The sequence below is a fragment of the Propithecus coquereli genome, unplaced genomic scaffold (genome assembly GCF_000956105.1).
Source record: "Propithecus coquereli isolate 6110/MARCELLA unplaced genomic scaffold, Pcoq_1.0 Scaffold13, whole genome shotgun sequence".
NCBI lineage: Eukaryota > Metazoa > Chordata > Mammalia > Primates > Indriidae > Propithecus > Propithecus coquereli.
In genome coordinates this window covers 8,741,237-8,755,002 of record NW_012137191.1, presented here as the reverse complement: position 1 = coordinate 8,755,002, position 13,766 = coordinate 8,741,237, and the positions used below count along the sequence as shown (strand labels likewise).

Here is a 13,766-nt window from a genome sequence, read left to right as displayed (position 1 = left end):
CCAGAGACACCCCTGGTCCCTTGGCTGTCCTTACAACTGAATAATGTGTCACCTTGTATTTGCCATCCCATCTGCTCTGCCTTGTTTCATTTATTCCCTCACTCCTGCTACTCTGGGATTATACTCCTGGTATAGCATTAGCTCCTAGGCTTTGTTGTCTAGGAAACTCAGGCTAACATAGGAAGTATTGAACTAACTGAGGCAGCTTTTTGATACTTTCCCAAAAGGATTAAGAGAGAAGGAATACAGTTTTAACTATCACTGCGCTTGCCGTGGAGTGAGGAGAAAGGGAACAGACTGAGCATTTACAATGGAGACCTGGCACTGTACTAGGTTTTCTTTCATGTTATTTCATGTAATGTCATTTAATCCTCACAACAAACCATCCAACTTTGTCGATGAAGAAGGAAATATAAGAAAAGTGGTTGAGCTTTTAACTTGTATTAACGCTGAGCTCGGCTCAGAAGTACAAGCACTGTAGCTTGGATTCAGTGTTATAGTCAGCCAGATCAGTTCTGCTTATTCCAGAACTTGAGTATCTACAATACTAAACCAATCTGCAGGAAATCCATTAGTCCTCCTCATTTCGAATGCTTGGTTTCATCTCTTTTTCGTTCCACCATTCAGATGCTAATCAAAGCTCAAGGGGCAGGCAGACAGTACTTTTTCTAAGCCAATTCTTCTGTTAAGTTTGGCAGAGCATGCAATACAGAGGTCGTCTTCACATCAAATGCCCTAGTCTTTGTCTATTTACCTTTTTAAAGCAGAAAACCTATTGAATTTCAGCTAATTTAGTCTTCATTTCTTTAACCAAATCTTTAAAGAAACTACATGTGGTTCTATCCAAGCAATCCCCCCTACTGCTTTTGGCAAACCTCTTTACAAATAATTAGACATATATAAAACACTGTCTTGCATTTTTGTTAATTTTGCTCTTTCTGTATTCATTTTTACGAACTTACAGTATTGATATACCTAAACAGTATTTCCATTCAAATTTAGCAGAAACTACAAAGATTATGTAGATTTACAGAATAATCACAAATACTTATGTAACACATATTGTGTGTGTTATGTGCTTTACATTTAACTCACTCAATCTCAGGACTTGAAGAAATCTTAAAGATCTCCCCCAACTGCTTAAATCCCCTCCATGATATCGTCACAGGAATATACTTCAGGGAGTAGAGGAGCTCCCTGTTGGAGTCAGAAAACCCAGCTCTACCACTTATTTGTCAGGTGATTAGATAATATTTATATGGCACTTTCAAGCATCATTTCCTTTGATTACACATACAATGACTTTATATATAGTTACAGCTCTGAAATCTTTATCTCCATCCAAATCTCTTTCCTAAAGAAGGGGTGTGGGTTCTAGAACCCCTGCAGATACCGAGGGACATCTGTACTGTCTTCACTACACTTCTGCTCTTCTCACACCAATCCGTAGCTCTATTAATGTGAAATGCCAGAGTCATCCTGGACCTCTTCTTCATTACTCATCTCACATCTAACCCATTATCAAGATCTGCTCATTGTCTATGTAAAACTTCTCAATTCATCTTCTCCATTCAAACTGTTCCTGTATAGCTCAGATCAATGTCATTTCTCACCTGGACCACAGCAACAATCTTCTCACTATTCTCACTACCTCCAGTCTGCCCATCTCCCTGACCCCTACCTTACATACAGTTTAAACTTTTTACCATACAACTGCCAAAGCAATCTTTTAAAAACATCAAATTTAGTAAAAATGCTAATTTTCCTATTTAAAATCTCTTAATAGCACTCCATCATCTTTAAAACTAGGCTGACCCATTTCTAACCTCAAACCTTCAGGCTCTTTCTCCCTCTATTGCTCTAGAAGTGTTCTGTCCTCTGCCTAAAATGCCTATCCTCACCCTATCCATCCCATCCATCCCATTCTTGACCAGTATCATTTCCTTCAGGAGGCCAATCCCAATCTCCTAAGGGTTAAGTTCTCTTCCTCCATGGGTCCACAGCACCCCGTGCATAGCACTTTAATTGGAGCTTTGCATCTAGTGTGTCCTTTCTCTGTACTATCATGAGAACTCTAGGGGCAACAAGGATCTTCATCTTTTTTTTTTTTTTTTTTTTCCCGAGACAGAGTCTCACTCTGTTGCCCGGGCTAGAGTGCCATGGCGTCAGCCTACCTCACAGCAACCTCACACTCCTGGGCTCAAGCGATCCTTCTGCCTCAGCCTCCCAAGTAGCTGGAACTACAGGCATGCACCACCATGCCCGGCTAATTTTTTCTATATATTTTTAGTTGTCCGATTAATTTCTTTGTATTTTTAGTAGAGACGGGGTCTCGCTCTTGCTCAGGCTGGTTTCGAACTCCTGAGCTCAAACAATCCGCCCACCTCAGCCTCCCAGAGAGCTAGGATTACAGGCGTGAGCCACCGCGCCCGGCCCAAGGATCTTCATCTTTTATCTTCTGTACAAAGCAAGTCGAAATTTAATAAATATGGAATTAAATGAACAATACAACAACTTATCTTATTAAACTTTATATTTTTACATCCCTAAACAGGAAACATAACATTTTCTTCAAATCATGAATTAAAAAGGTAAAAGAATAATTATATGGATACATGCATACATATATACATATGTGTACCGAAATCTCATATAATAGAATTCGAAGGACCTAAAAGATTACTTACTCTCTCTCATTTTATAGACAAGAAAGTTCAAGCCAGAAGAGATTAAATGATTTGTCCAAGTTCCCAAAACTGAAAATCTACCTATGATATTGGTATACAGCTCCCAAAATCCTTTGAATCTCTAGAGCGATACGTGTCTCTTGTATCCTAGTGAGATTACTGGTGGCGGGGGATCTCTAGATAGCTTTAGGATGGAGGCTGGTCACTGGACCAAGGCAAGATTAGAGGGTTGGAACTTCTAGTCCTACCTCCAGGGAGGGGAGGGGAATGAAGGTTGAGTTGCCCTCCAACGGCCAATGATATAATCAATCACAATGAAGCTCCCATAAAAACCCCAGAAAACTGGGCTCAGAGAGCTTGCAGATAGCTGAACACATGTAGGTTTCCAGAGGGTGGCACTCCCAGACAGGGCATGGAAGCTCCATGCCCCTTCCCACACGCTTTGCCCAGTGCATCTATTCCATCTAGATACTCATCTGTAACTTTCGTAATATCCTTTATAACAAATAAGGAAATGTAAGTAATGTGTTTCCCTGAGTTCTCTGAGCCCCAAGGAGTTGGGGCAAGGGAATCCAAATTTATAGCTGGTTAGTCAAAAGCATAGGTGACAATCTACTACTTGCGGCTGACATCTGAAGTTGTGGGTAGTCTTGTGGGACTAAGCCCTTAACATGTGGGATCTGATGCTATCTCCAGGTAGTGTCAGAATTGAATTGAATTAGAGGACACCTAGCTGGTGTCTGCTGGAGAATTGCTTGATATGTGGGGGAATACCCCCATATATCTGGTGTCAGAAGTATTTTGAATGGTAAGAATTGGGAAAAAACACCTTTGTGTTTTTTATTTTTTGTTTTTGTTTTTAATACTACCCTAGTCCAGGGACAAGTTATTTCTATAACAAGATTGCTCCTTGTTTGGGAGACTGTGGCTCACTACATTTAGACCATCACTGATGGGCTTATAGTTAAATATGAGTAAGATAATGAGCATATTTTCATTTCCAGTTAATAATCAGAATGAACAATAGTTGACATGATGAAAATATAAAATATTCTACCTTAAAATAACTTTAAAAACTGTAAATTAGACTCAGAAAGGTGATGCATATTTGTCACATAGTTGCAAAGTCATTATCTGATGGCAATTGATAGGGGTTGTATTTGTTCCTATTGCCACTGTAACAAGTACAACAAACTTTGTAGCTTAAAACAACACAAATTTATAATTGCATAGTTATGTAGTTCGAAAGTCTGAAATGGGTCTCAATGAGCTAAAATTAAGGTGTAGTCAGAGCTACATTCCTTTCTGGGGGCTCTCAGAATAAATCCATTTCATTGCCCTTTTTAGCTTCTAGAGGCCACCCACATTCCTTGGCTCATCGACGCTTCCTGCATCTTCAAAGCCAGCAACAGCAATCAAGTTCTCATATCACATAACTGACTTGTTCTGCCTCCCTCTTTACTGTAATACCATGAATTATTCACGGTTTCACAAAAATTTCTCTAAAAAAATTTGAAAGATAATCACAAGCCAAACCATGCTTTGGAAAGAATGAGGATGTACCTTCACAGTAAAAAATAAAACAAGACGAGTCAAAGTGAAATGTCAGAGATATCAACTGTTAAACCTAGTACTTATGGAAATTGGACATTTCATACTCGATAACCCAATAATCACTCTATTTTGCCAGGAAATATAGAGGTAGGAAAATCCAGAGCAGGAGAACCAGAGGACATTTTATAATGTTTTATAATGTTTATAAAATGTTTTATAACCTTTATAAAACCTTATAAGGTTTTATAACCTCTCCTCGTGTAGATAAATCAGCCGATATCAGAAGTTACTTGCTTATTCAAAAGAGCAAAAAGTCATAAGCTGCTGGAAAATTGAGAACATGCTGCCTGAGATGCATTTGACTCCAATCTATTTTAACTCCTGAAATTGTCTTAAGAGTTAATTAACTGCAAAGAAAAATATTTAGGGAAGTCATAAGAAAATTTTTCAATCCAAGCCCAGAGTATGGAGGGGCACAGTGCCAAGGAAAGAGAGTCCTAGATTAGAGTCATCATAATTGAAAAGTAGAACTTACTGTCCATATTGCCTAATCATATTTATTTGTTTTCCTTCTCTAAAACATGTATCCTTTGGGAAGATACATGACTGAATAATAAACATAGGGGGTAAATCTTTATGACTTCAAATATGGCAATGGATTCTTAAACACCAAAAGCACAAGCAGTACAAGAAAAAATAGGTAAGCTGGACTTAATCAAAATTAAAAACTTTTGTGCATCAAAGGACATTATGAAGAAGGCAAAAACACAATCTACAGAGTGAGAGAAAATATTTTTAAATAGTATATCAGATAAGGATCTAATATCTAGAATATATGAAGAACTCTTACAACTCAATAATAAACAAATAAATAGTCCAAATTTAAAATGCATAAAGGATCTAAATAGACATTTCTCTGAGGAATACATATGAATGATCAATAAGCACATGAAAAGATGTTCAACATCCTTGGACATTAAGAAAATGCAAATGAAAATCATAAAAAGATACCATTACATATCCATCAGGATAGGCTATAATAAAAAAAGACTAACAATACCAAGTGTTAAGGATATGGAGAAGCTGAAATTCTCATATATTGCTGGTGGGAATACTAAATGGTACATCCACTCTGGAAAACTGGCAGTTTCTTAAAAAGTTAAACATATACTTGCCTTAGACCCAGTAATTCCACTCTTACATATTTTCTGAACATATTTTTTTTTTTGCACATAAAGTTGGATTTATCATTTCTCACAACCACATAGTAACTTTCAGTTTTCTCACATTACTGGCATCACAAATCTGAAATACAATTTTGCTTCTCAATTAAAAACATATACTCTGAGAAGCAATTAGGAAGTTTTATAAAAATTAATCATCACTGATAGAGTATCTTAAAAATCCTTGCCAAGCAAGACATTCACTTTACCTTTATAAATCTTTGCATAAAATGAAAAAACAAATCAAGGCATACAAATTTCACTGGGGTTCTAATTTTTAAATACCATCCTTTGTTTTGTTTAAAAGATTTTCATACATTCACTCAAAAATCTTTTGAAGCTCAACTGTCCAATTTAAGACAGAATAAAGAAATGTCTGAGCATCTGAACTAAGCACTCTCTTGGCTGAGACGCAGTAAGAACTCTATTAGGGTCCTCGTGGGCCTTCCAGTCATGCCTTTCCGCAGATAGGGAACCTCATCTTCGTTGGTCATCACACCTGCTATGTCTAAATGTGCCCATTTGGGATGAGTCACAAAATCTTTCAGGAATGCTGCAGCTGTACATGTTCCTGCAGATCTGTATTTTCCAATGTTATTAACATCAGCAAGCTGGCAATGTGTAATTTGTCTTGTATAATGTTCAAAAAGAGGCATCCTCCAGACATGGTCCCCTGTTTCAATACTGGCTTCAAATAGTTTCTTCCAGAGCCAGGATGAATTGGTAAAGAGCCCAGTGGCACCTGACCCCAAAGCTATGTCCATGGCACTTGTTAAGGTGGTGGCACCGATGATGACCTTGGGCTTGAAGGTGTGTGCATAACAGAGTGCGTCAGCCAGTATGAGCCTCCGCTCAGCATCCATGCTATTGACCTGAATGGTCTTCCCGTTCCTGGCTCTGACGACATCCCCAGGCTTGTTGGCCTTGCCGCTGGGCATATTTTCACAAAGAGGGGCCAAACCTATGATATTAAGAGGCAGATTGAGCTTTGCAGCAGACACCATGGCTGAACATATACTTGCAGCTCCTCCCATGTCAGCCCTTATGAGGTCCATGTTTGCAGAAGCCTTGATGGAGATACCACCACTGTCAAAAGTAATTCCCTTCCCGACAAACACCAGGGGCTATTCGCTTGCATCGGGGCTGCCTGTGTAGTGAATCTCCAAGAAGACTGGGGGCTCGTTGGATCCTTTAGCCACACTTAGGAATGAGCCCATGGCCTGTTCCTCAATCCAAGGCTTGGGTCTGATATAGGCCTCCGTTTTACTACTAGCACTTTTGAGATTCTTATCAATAAGTTTGGCAAATCTGGTTGGCGTCATCTCATTGGCTGGGGTCTCCATCAAGTGGAGTGCCAAGTTCTGCCCAGAAGCAAAGAGAACTCCCTTCTGCCAGGCCTCCTGGTCCCTGCTTCCATAGAGCTTCAGCGACACAGCTGTCTTCTTCTGCTTCAGGTCATCATATTCATAGAGACCGAGCACTGCGCCTTCCGCAGCGGCCCGGGCGTCTCCACAGGGATCCACTTCCACAGACGATAGCTCCATGTCTTGAGCCTGCCTGCACCCCACTGCGATAGCAGCTCTGATGTTTTCTTTGCCTTCATGCAAGTTTTCCTGGTCGTCAATTCTGAACACAACATATGCTTTGTATAGAAAGCATGTCTACACAAAGACATGTGGGCAAATATTCACAGTGTTATTCAAAATAGCCAAAACAAGGAACAATGCAAATATCCATCAATTGGTAATGAATACACAAAGTGCAATACAAGGCTGGGCATGGTGGCTCACACCTGTAATCCTAGTACTCTGGGAGGCCGAGGCAGGAGGATCACTTGAGGTCAAGAGTTCAAGACCAGCCTGACCAAGAGCAAGACCCTGTCTCTACTAAAAATAGAAAAAAATTAGCCGGGCGTGGTGGTGCGTGCCTGTAGTCCCAGCTACTTGGGAGGCTGAGGCAGGAGGATCACTTCAGCCCAGGAGTTTGAAGTTGCTGTGAGCTAGGCTGATGCCACAGCACTCTAGCTGGGGTGAGAAAGACTCTGACTTCAAAAAAACAAGTGCAATAATACAGCCATACAATGCAATACTACTCTGCAATAAAAAGGAACAATACATGCAACAGCATGGATGTACTTTAAAAACATAATACTAAGTGAAAGACACCTGACTCTAAAGACTACATATTGTATGATCCCATTTATAAAATAAATTCTAGAAAAGGCAGAACTATAATAGACAGAAAACAGGATCAGTGGTTGCCTGAAACTGAGGATGGGAGGAGAGATTGACTGCAAACAAGCACCGAGGAACTTCTTAAGAAGTATTTTAAAACTGGACTGTGATGATGGTTGCACAACTACATCAATTTACTGAATTACTGAACTGTACACTTACATTGAGTGGAGAAATTATACCCCAATAAAACAGCTAAAAAGTTTTTTTAGTTCTTTGCAATTCCCAGTATAAAGTTTGTATTCAATAGATTTTTTTAATTTGAAGAACCACAATTGATGGGAAATCATCTTAAATTACAATTTTAAATTACAATGTCTACAGTAGTGTTTTTCAAAGTGTGGTCAAACACATATGAAAACAATATTGAGAGCTGAGTAAAACTGTATTCCCACCTCCACCTCCCATCCCTAACCCCCAGGCACACCACTCCCCACACACTACTGATTCACCTTAACTCAGTTGTACCTATCACCCTCTAACATACTATATACATAACTTATAAACTATGTTGTTGCCTTTTTCCCAGGGGTCACCCCCACACTCACACACACATATACAAATACAGTAGTAAGAATGCTCCAAGAGAGACAGTATTGCCATATTCCTATCACCTAGAACAGTTCCTAGTACATACTGTAGGTACCCAAGTATTTCCTGAACGAGTGAAATTTATCGATAGGTTCTTGGGCCTCATTACAGGGGGCCAAATAGACTGTTGGAGAGGGACCCTGGGATCTCCATCTTCACCAATTTCCCCAAGTAATGGCACATTAATATTTGAAATCCAGAGAGAGCCCAGCTTTTCACATGTGGGCACAGAAACTCAAGTGGTAGCAAAAATAATCTAATGGCAGGCACGGTCCACAAAGATAGTGCAGAGCTTACAGACTTAACACAATGTTAGATGAAGTAAGGAAAAAATTCCTCAGTTTTTTGAGTATGACATACAAAGTTTTGCCTCAACCACAGCCACCCACACAAATCTGACAGGGTACTGTTAGCCAGACTTTTAAATTGTATACCCAGGGGCCTTTATGTTAATCAAATTAACAACTGAAAAGGATTCTTCTAACTATAATTTTATCTACACAAAGTAACTGACACATTCCTATTATAGTACCAACAATGTTGTATACTCTATGCAAAATAATGCACTTTAAAGTGTTCTGGGAAATTTACACTCTACATTTAAAAAATCATCATAGGGAGAGAGGGTGATTGAATCTTGGTTTAAATTGGCCATCTTTGGTACCAGATGATAGTTTACGAGGAAAATCTTTTACAAGAGATCATGCACAGATGTAAAGAACTAAGAAAAAATACACTGTTGGTGGGAGACAATACATTGCTTCATTTGTCAAACAGAAATAAACAATATCTAATCTAATCTATTTAGGCTGTAGTGATGCTACAATGAGATTATTGGAAGGTACTTAAAGAACCCAAAGAAATATATACATATTAATACTTCGTATTCATAGTACATATTTCAGACATGTTTCTCTTGTCTACCTTTTCAGGCTTCCTGTAGTCAGTGACCGTTTCTAATTTTTGCTCTGAAATCACAGGGTTTACCAAACTGCTATGCCTATGAGTGTTCCTTGATATAAGACCCATAAAAGAAACATTTTTGGTAGAATAAGAATTCCAAGACAAAATACTAAAAAAGTTTTTTTTTCCTTTTTGTAAGAAGCTTATTTTTATTCCATTGTATTTATTCCTCAAATCTTGTGTTTTGCTGATTTTAGCACTCCCTATATATAAATGTTTTCATTGCATTATGATAACCAAGATGAAGAAAATGGAATAACACACAAATGAACTAGTTAAGAAATAAGCAAAACATTCTTCAGCTTCAGAGAGTTGAACTGTGGGGAATACAACTTTACAGACCCTGTCAAAATGCAAATTTCTTTATTTTGTGCCAAGCACCTGAACCACTTAATGTGTTTTGTGAACAGCCATTGACCATCCCTCATTTAAGACTGGCATCTTTAAACATTCTGAGAGCTAACTTTAAGAAGAAAAACAGCTTAGATGCTTTTCATGCTAATCAAAGAGCTTAGGAGTTCATTAATTCATTTATTTGTCCTACATTTTCTGAGCACTGGGCTAGATGTCTGGGCCACAAGATGATTATGAACTAGTAGGGAATAGAAGCATGAAAAATAATTGCAATACTGTATAATATGAACAATAACAGAGAACCGGACGAAGCTTATCAGTGGTAAAAAGGGAGAGTAAAGAATTGAACAGACTCTACCTAAGTCCAGAACACCATAATCTTTATTAAATTACTACAACAGCCTTCTCTAACTATATTCCTTACTTATATTTTTCCTGAAGCCATTATTTCTCCCCGAGTGCATTCTCTATACAATACTCATTATTGTATTTCTACAACATTTATCTGATCATGTCATCTCTTATTTTGAAATCTTCAATGGTTTACCATAAAAGCCAAACTCTTTATCATGTTATGCAATTCTTCATCATCTTTTTTTTCTTGCCTTCATCATATATATATTTCCCTTTTCTACAAATCCAATTATCCTGCAAAGTCCAGATGATAACCTCCCCAGCATTCCAGCCCACATGGATTTTTTTCTTCTCTGAACTCCTACAGCATTGATTGGCTCTATGACTTACTCTATACAAAATCCTATCTTGCCACACATTGCCCTTTCCTGTTTCTTGAATGTATTTGTTTTCCCATACAGAATGTAAGCTCTTTAATCTCAAAACCATTCTGTGTACTTCTGTTGGAAAGACCATAAACTCCATAAGTACTTATTGAGGTTGGGCATGGGGGCTCACAGCTGTAATCCTAGCACTTTGGGAGGCTGAGGCAGGAAGATCGCTTGAGGCCAGGAGTTGAAGACCAGCATGGGCAGTAGTGAGACTCAGTCTCTACAAAAAATACAAAAATTAGCTGGGCATGGTGGCATGCACCTGTAGTCCCAGCTACTTGGGAGTCTAAGGCAGGAGGATTGCTTGAGCCCAGCAGTTCAAGACCAGCCTGAGCAACATAGCAAGGTCCCATCTCCACAAAAAATAGAAAAATTAGCAGGGTGCAGTAGCACACATGTAGTCCCAGCTACTGAGGAGGCTGAGGCAGGAGGATCACTTAAGCCCAGGAATTTGAGGCTGCAGTGAGCTATGATGATGCCACATGATGTCTGCACTCTAGCCCGAGCAACCTTGTCTCAAATAAAAATAAATAAATACTTGTTGAAATATATAGTAACAATATCATGGAACAACAGCGTCAAAAGTGGTAACTAAAGTTAATCATTCTTTTTCTCTCAGATAAACTTTAAGAAAGGGTATTTATTATAGTCTTAACTCTTTCACATGATAAAATGTTCCTTGACAGCCAGATTAGCTGTTTTACAGCCTTTACAGGCAAAAATTTTCCTTATGCCTACACTATTTTTTTAATGAAGTGTCCCACTATCTCCAAGAAATCATTTAGCTCCCACATTCATTCATTTATTCAACAAATACTTACTGAATAGCTACTAAGAGACAAGCACTAGGGAAGAAACACTGAATAAAACAAAGTGCCTATCTTCAAAGAGCTTAGATTCTAGTGGATCAGCATATAGTATGTCTAATGGTGATAAGTGCAATGGAAAAAACTAAAACAGAAAAGAGAGTAGAAGGTCAGGGTTGAGGAAGCAATTAGGTTTCTATTTTACATATGGTGGTCAAGTAAGGTCTCATAATCATGAGATGATATTTGAGGTAATATTTGAGCAAAGGCTTGAAGAAATAGGGGGAGCCATGTAGAAATCTGTAGGAGGAGTATCACAGAGAAGAAACCTCAAGCAAAAAGGCCTTATAATGTGCATTTGCTTTTGAAAATATTTAATTCTGCTACAGAATATGAGTAAGTGTGCAGTTTATAAGATATAGGTAAAACTTTTAGATGTGTTACCACAGAAGTGTAGTTAATAAGCAAGTAGCTTGTGAGATACAGACAGAATTTGTAAGATGCATTGAGTATAAAGGGAAGTTTAGTCAGCCCTTGATATCCCTGGGTTCTGCATCTGTGGATACAACCAATCAAGGATTGAAAATATTCAAAAAAATTAAAAATAAATTTTTAAAAAATGCAAGACTAAAAAATGATACAAATTAAAAAGTACAATATAACAACATTTACATATCATTTATATTGTATTAGGTATTCTAAGTAATCTAGAGACGATTTAAAGTATACGGGAGGATGTATGTAGGTTATATGCGAATACTATGCCATTTTATATAAAGGACTTGAGCATCCACAGATTTTCGTACGCTCAGGGGGTCCTGAAACCAATCCCTCAGGGATACCAAGGGACAACTATAATTAGTAAGTAGAGCATGTATCCCTAAATAGAGATAGGATGGAAGGGCCAAGAGAAACCTAAATATGCAAGAAACACTTAATATTCATGATGTTGTAAATATAATGAGGTACCTGATGCATTAAGTATTCATAATACACTAAATAAACATGAGACATATGAGGTACTCTATATGTATGAGGTCTTAATTTGGTTATCTCCAGGTAACAAATAAAACCCAAAGCTGCTCAGCAGACTAATTTACAGCAGGCTAAGTTACAGCTAAAGCCAGGCATACCTGCCCCATGTCTCTCTGATAGAGCAAGTGTGTGTCAATGGCCCTGGGCATCTTCCATCTGATGGGGCCCCTCACTCACCTCAGTTCTGGTCCTCTCTGCTGATAATTGGCCCTTTTGAAAAGATGGAGTTTACATTTCTGACTACCAGAGGTAGAAAGCATTTATTTAGTAGAAGTTAAAGGAAATGAAATATATTTTTGTGTAACTCCACCCCAATTAATTTATTCCAAATCTTACCAGAATCAAAGGCAAAGAAGGGGGATGAATTAGCATCATTTATCATTTACGTATTTATTGCATTTACTACTTGTGCCTCATGTGTACAAGACTGACATAGAGATCTTTTGCTAAAAAGTGAAAACAGTATTTATTACTGCTTTATGCAGTGAATGCTACACAAAAAAGTGTTCTTCCTGATTTTAGTGAAGATCCCTAGTCCCAAAGCTTTAAAGCTATTTTCCACTGTTCACAATTTTCTTTACTCATCGCTGGATGTTATTCATGCTCAGCCTCTATTTTAGGTGATGAGAAAGAGAGTTGAGAGCCCAGGCTCTTTTAAATGCTAGAAGGGGAGAGTCTTCAACTGCTGCTATTTTCTTGCTAATCCCAGCAGTATTCTGATAGTGTCAAACACTAGCGCTAGGTACAGAAATAGAGAAAGGTTGATTTAGGATGAAGCTCTTTTGATTATCTTATCCTTAACAAAAATGAAAGAGGGACATGTACCACCAAGATGCATAGTTCTGACAGTGCATCAGAAATCAGGACCAAAAAAATCTAAAGTAGAAAATGGCCAATTATATAATACCAAAAAGGAATCCATCTTCTGCATATGGTTTTACAAAGGTTCCTGGAGACAAGTGGTTTTTACAGAATTATATTAATATTGATGGAAACCAGACTGAAAGATTAATTTAATCCAAGAGAATTAACATTTATTGGGAACTCACTTGTTGAAAAGCCCCATTCTTGGCACTGGTAAGAAAAAAAAGTAAATAAGGCAAGCACTTATCCTCACAGAATCTGCATTTCAGAGAATACGGACATGTTCCTTTAAAAATACAAGGTAAAATAAATACCACAAAAGAGAATCATAAAGGCTGTAGGAACCCAAAGAGAACTATTAATTGTCAAACAGAAATCAGAAAAAGGCAGAGAATATATATAGTAAGGAATAAAAAATAGAACATTCTTAAGGAATTGTTGCTACAGTAGAAACCTACAGTCTTCAGAAGACTTAAAAGATTAGAGAAGAATAGAGGGAAAAGAACTTGTTTTCAGGTCAAAAGTAACAAAAATAATGGACGGAAAAATGAAGTAGTAAGGAAACAAAATTTTCAAAGTAAATTCTTTACCCGATTGTCTTGTCTTAAAAAAAAAAAAAATTTTTTGAAAAAAACATTTCTAGACTGAAAAAATGCTTTAGATGAAATTT

General features: G+C 37.9%; 1 protein-coding gene and 1 pseudogene across 1 annotated transcript in view; both read right to left on the bottom strand.

Annotated features, from left to right (window-relative positions):
* The window catches only part of KIF21A (kinesin family member 21A), a 152,622-nt gene that overhangs the window by 103,423 nt on the left and 35,433 nt on the right, over positions 1-13,766 (bottom strand). The window lies entirely within an intron of this gene.
* LOC105805473 overlaps positions 5,773-13,766 on the bottom strand; it is a 43,120-nt pseudogene continuing 35,126 nt past the window's right edge.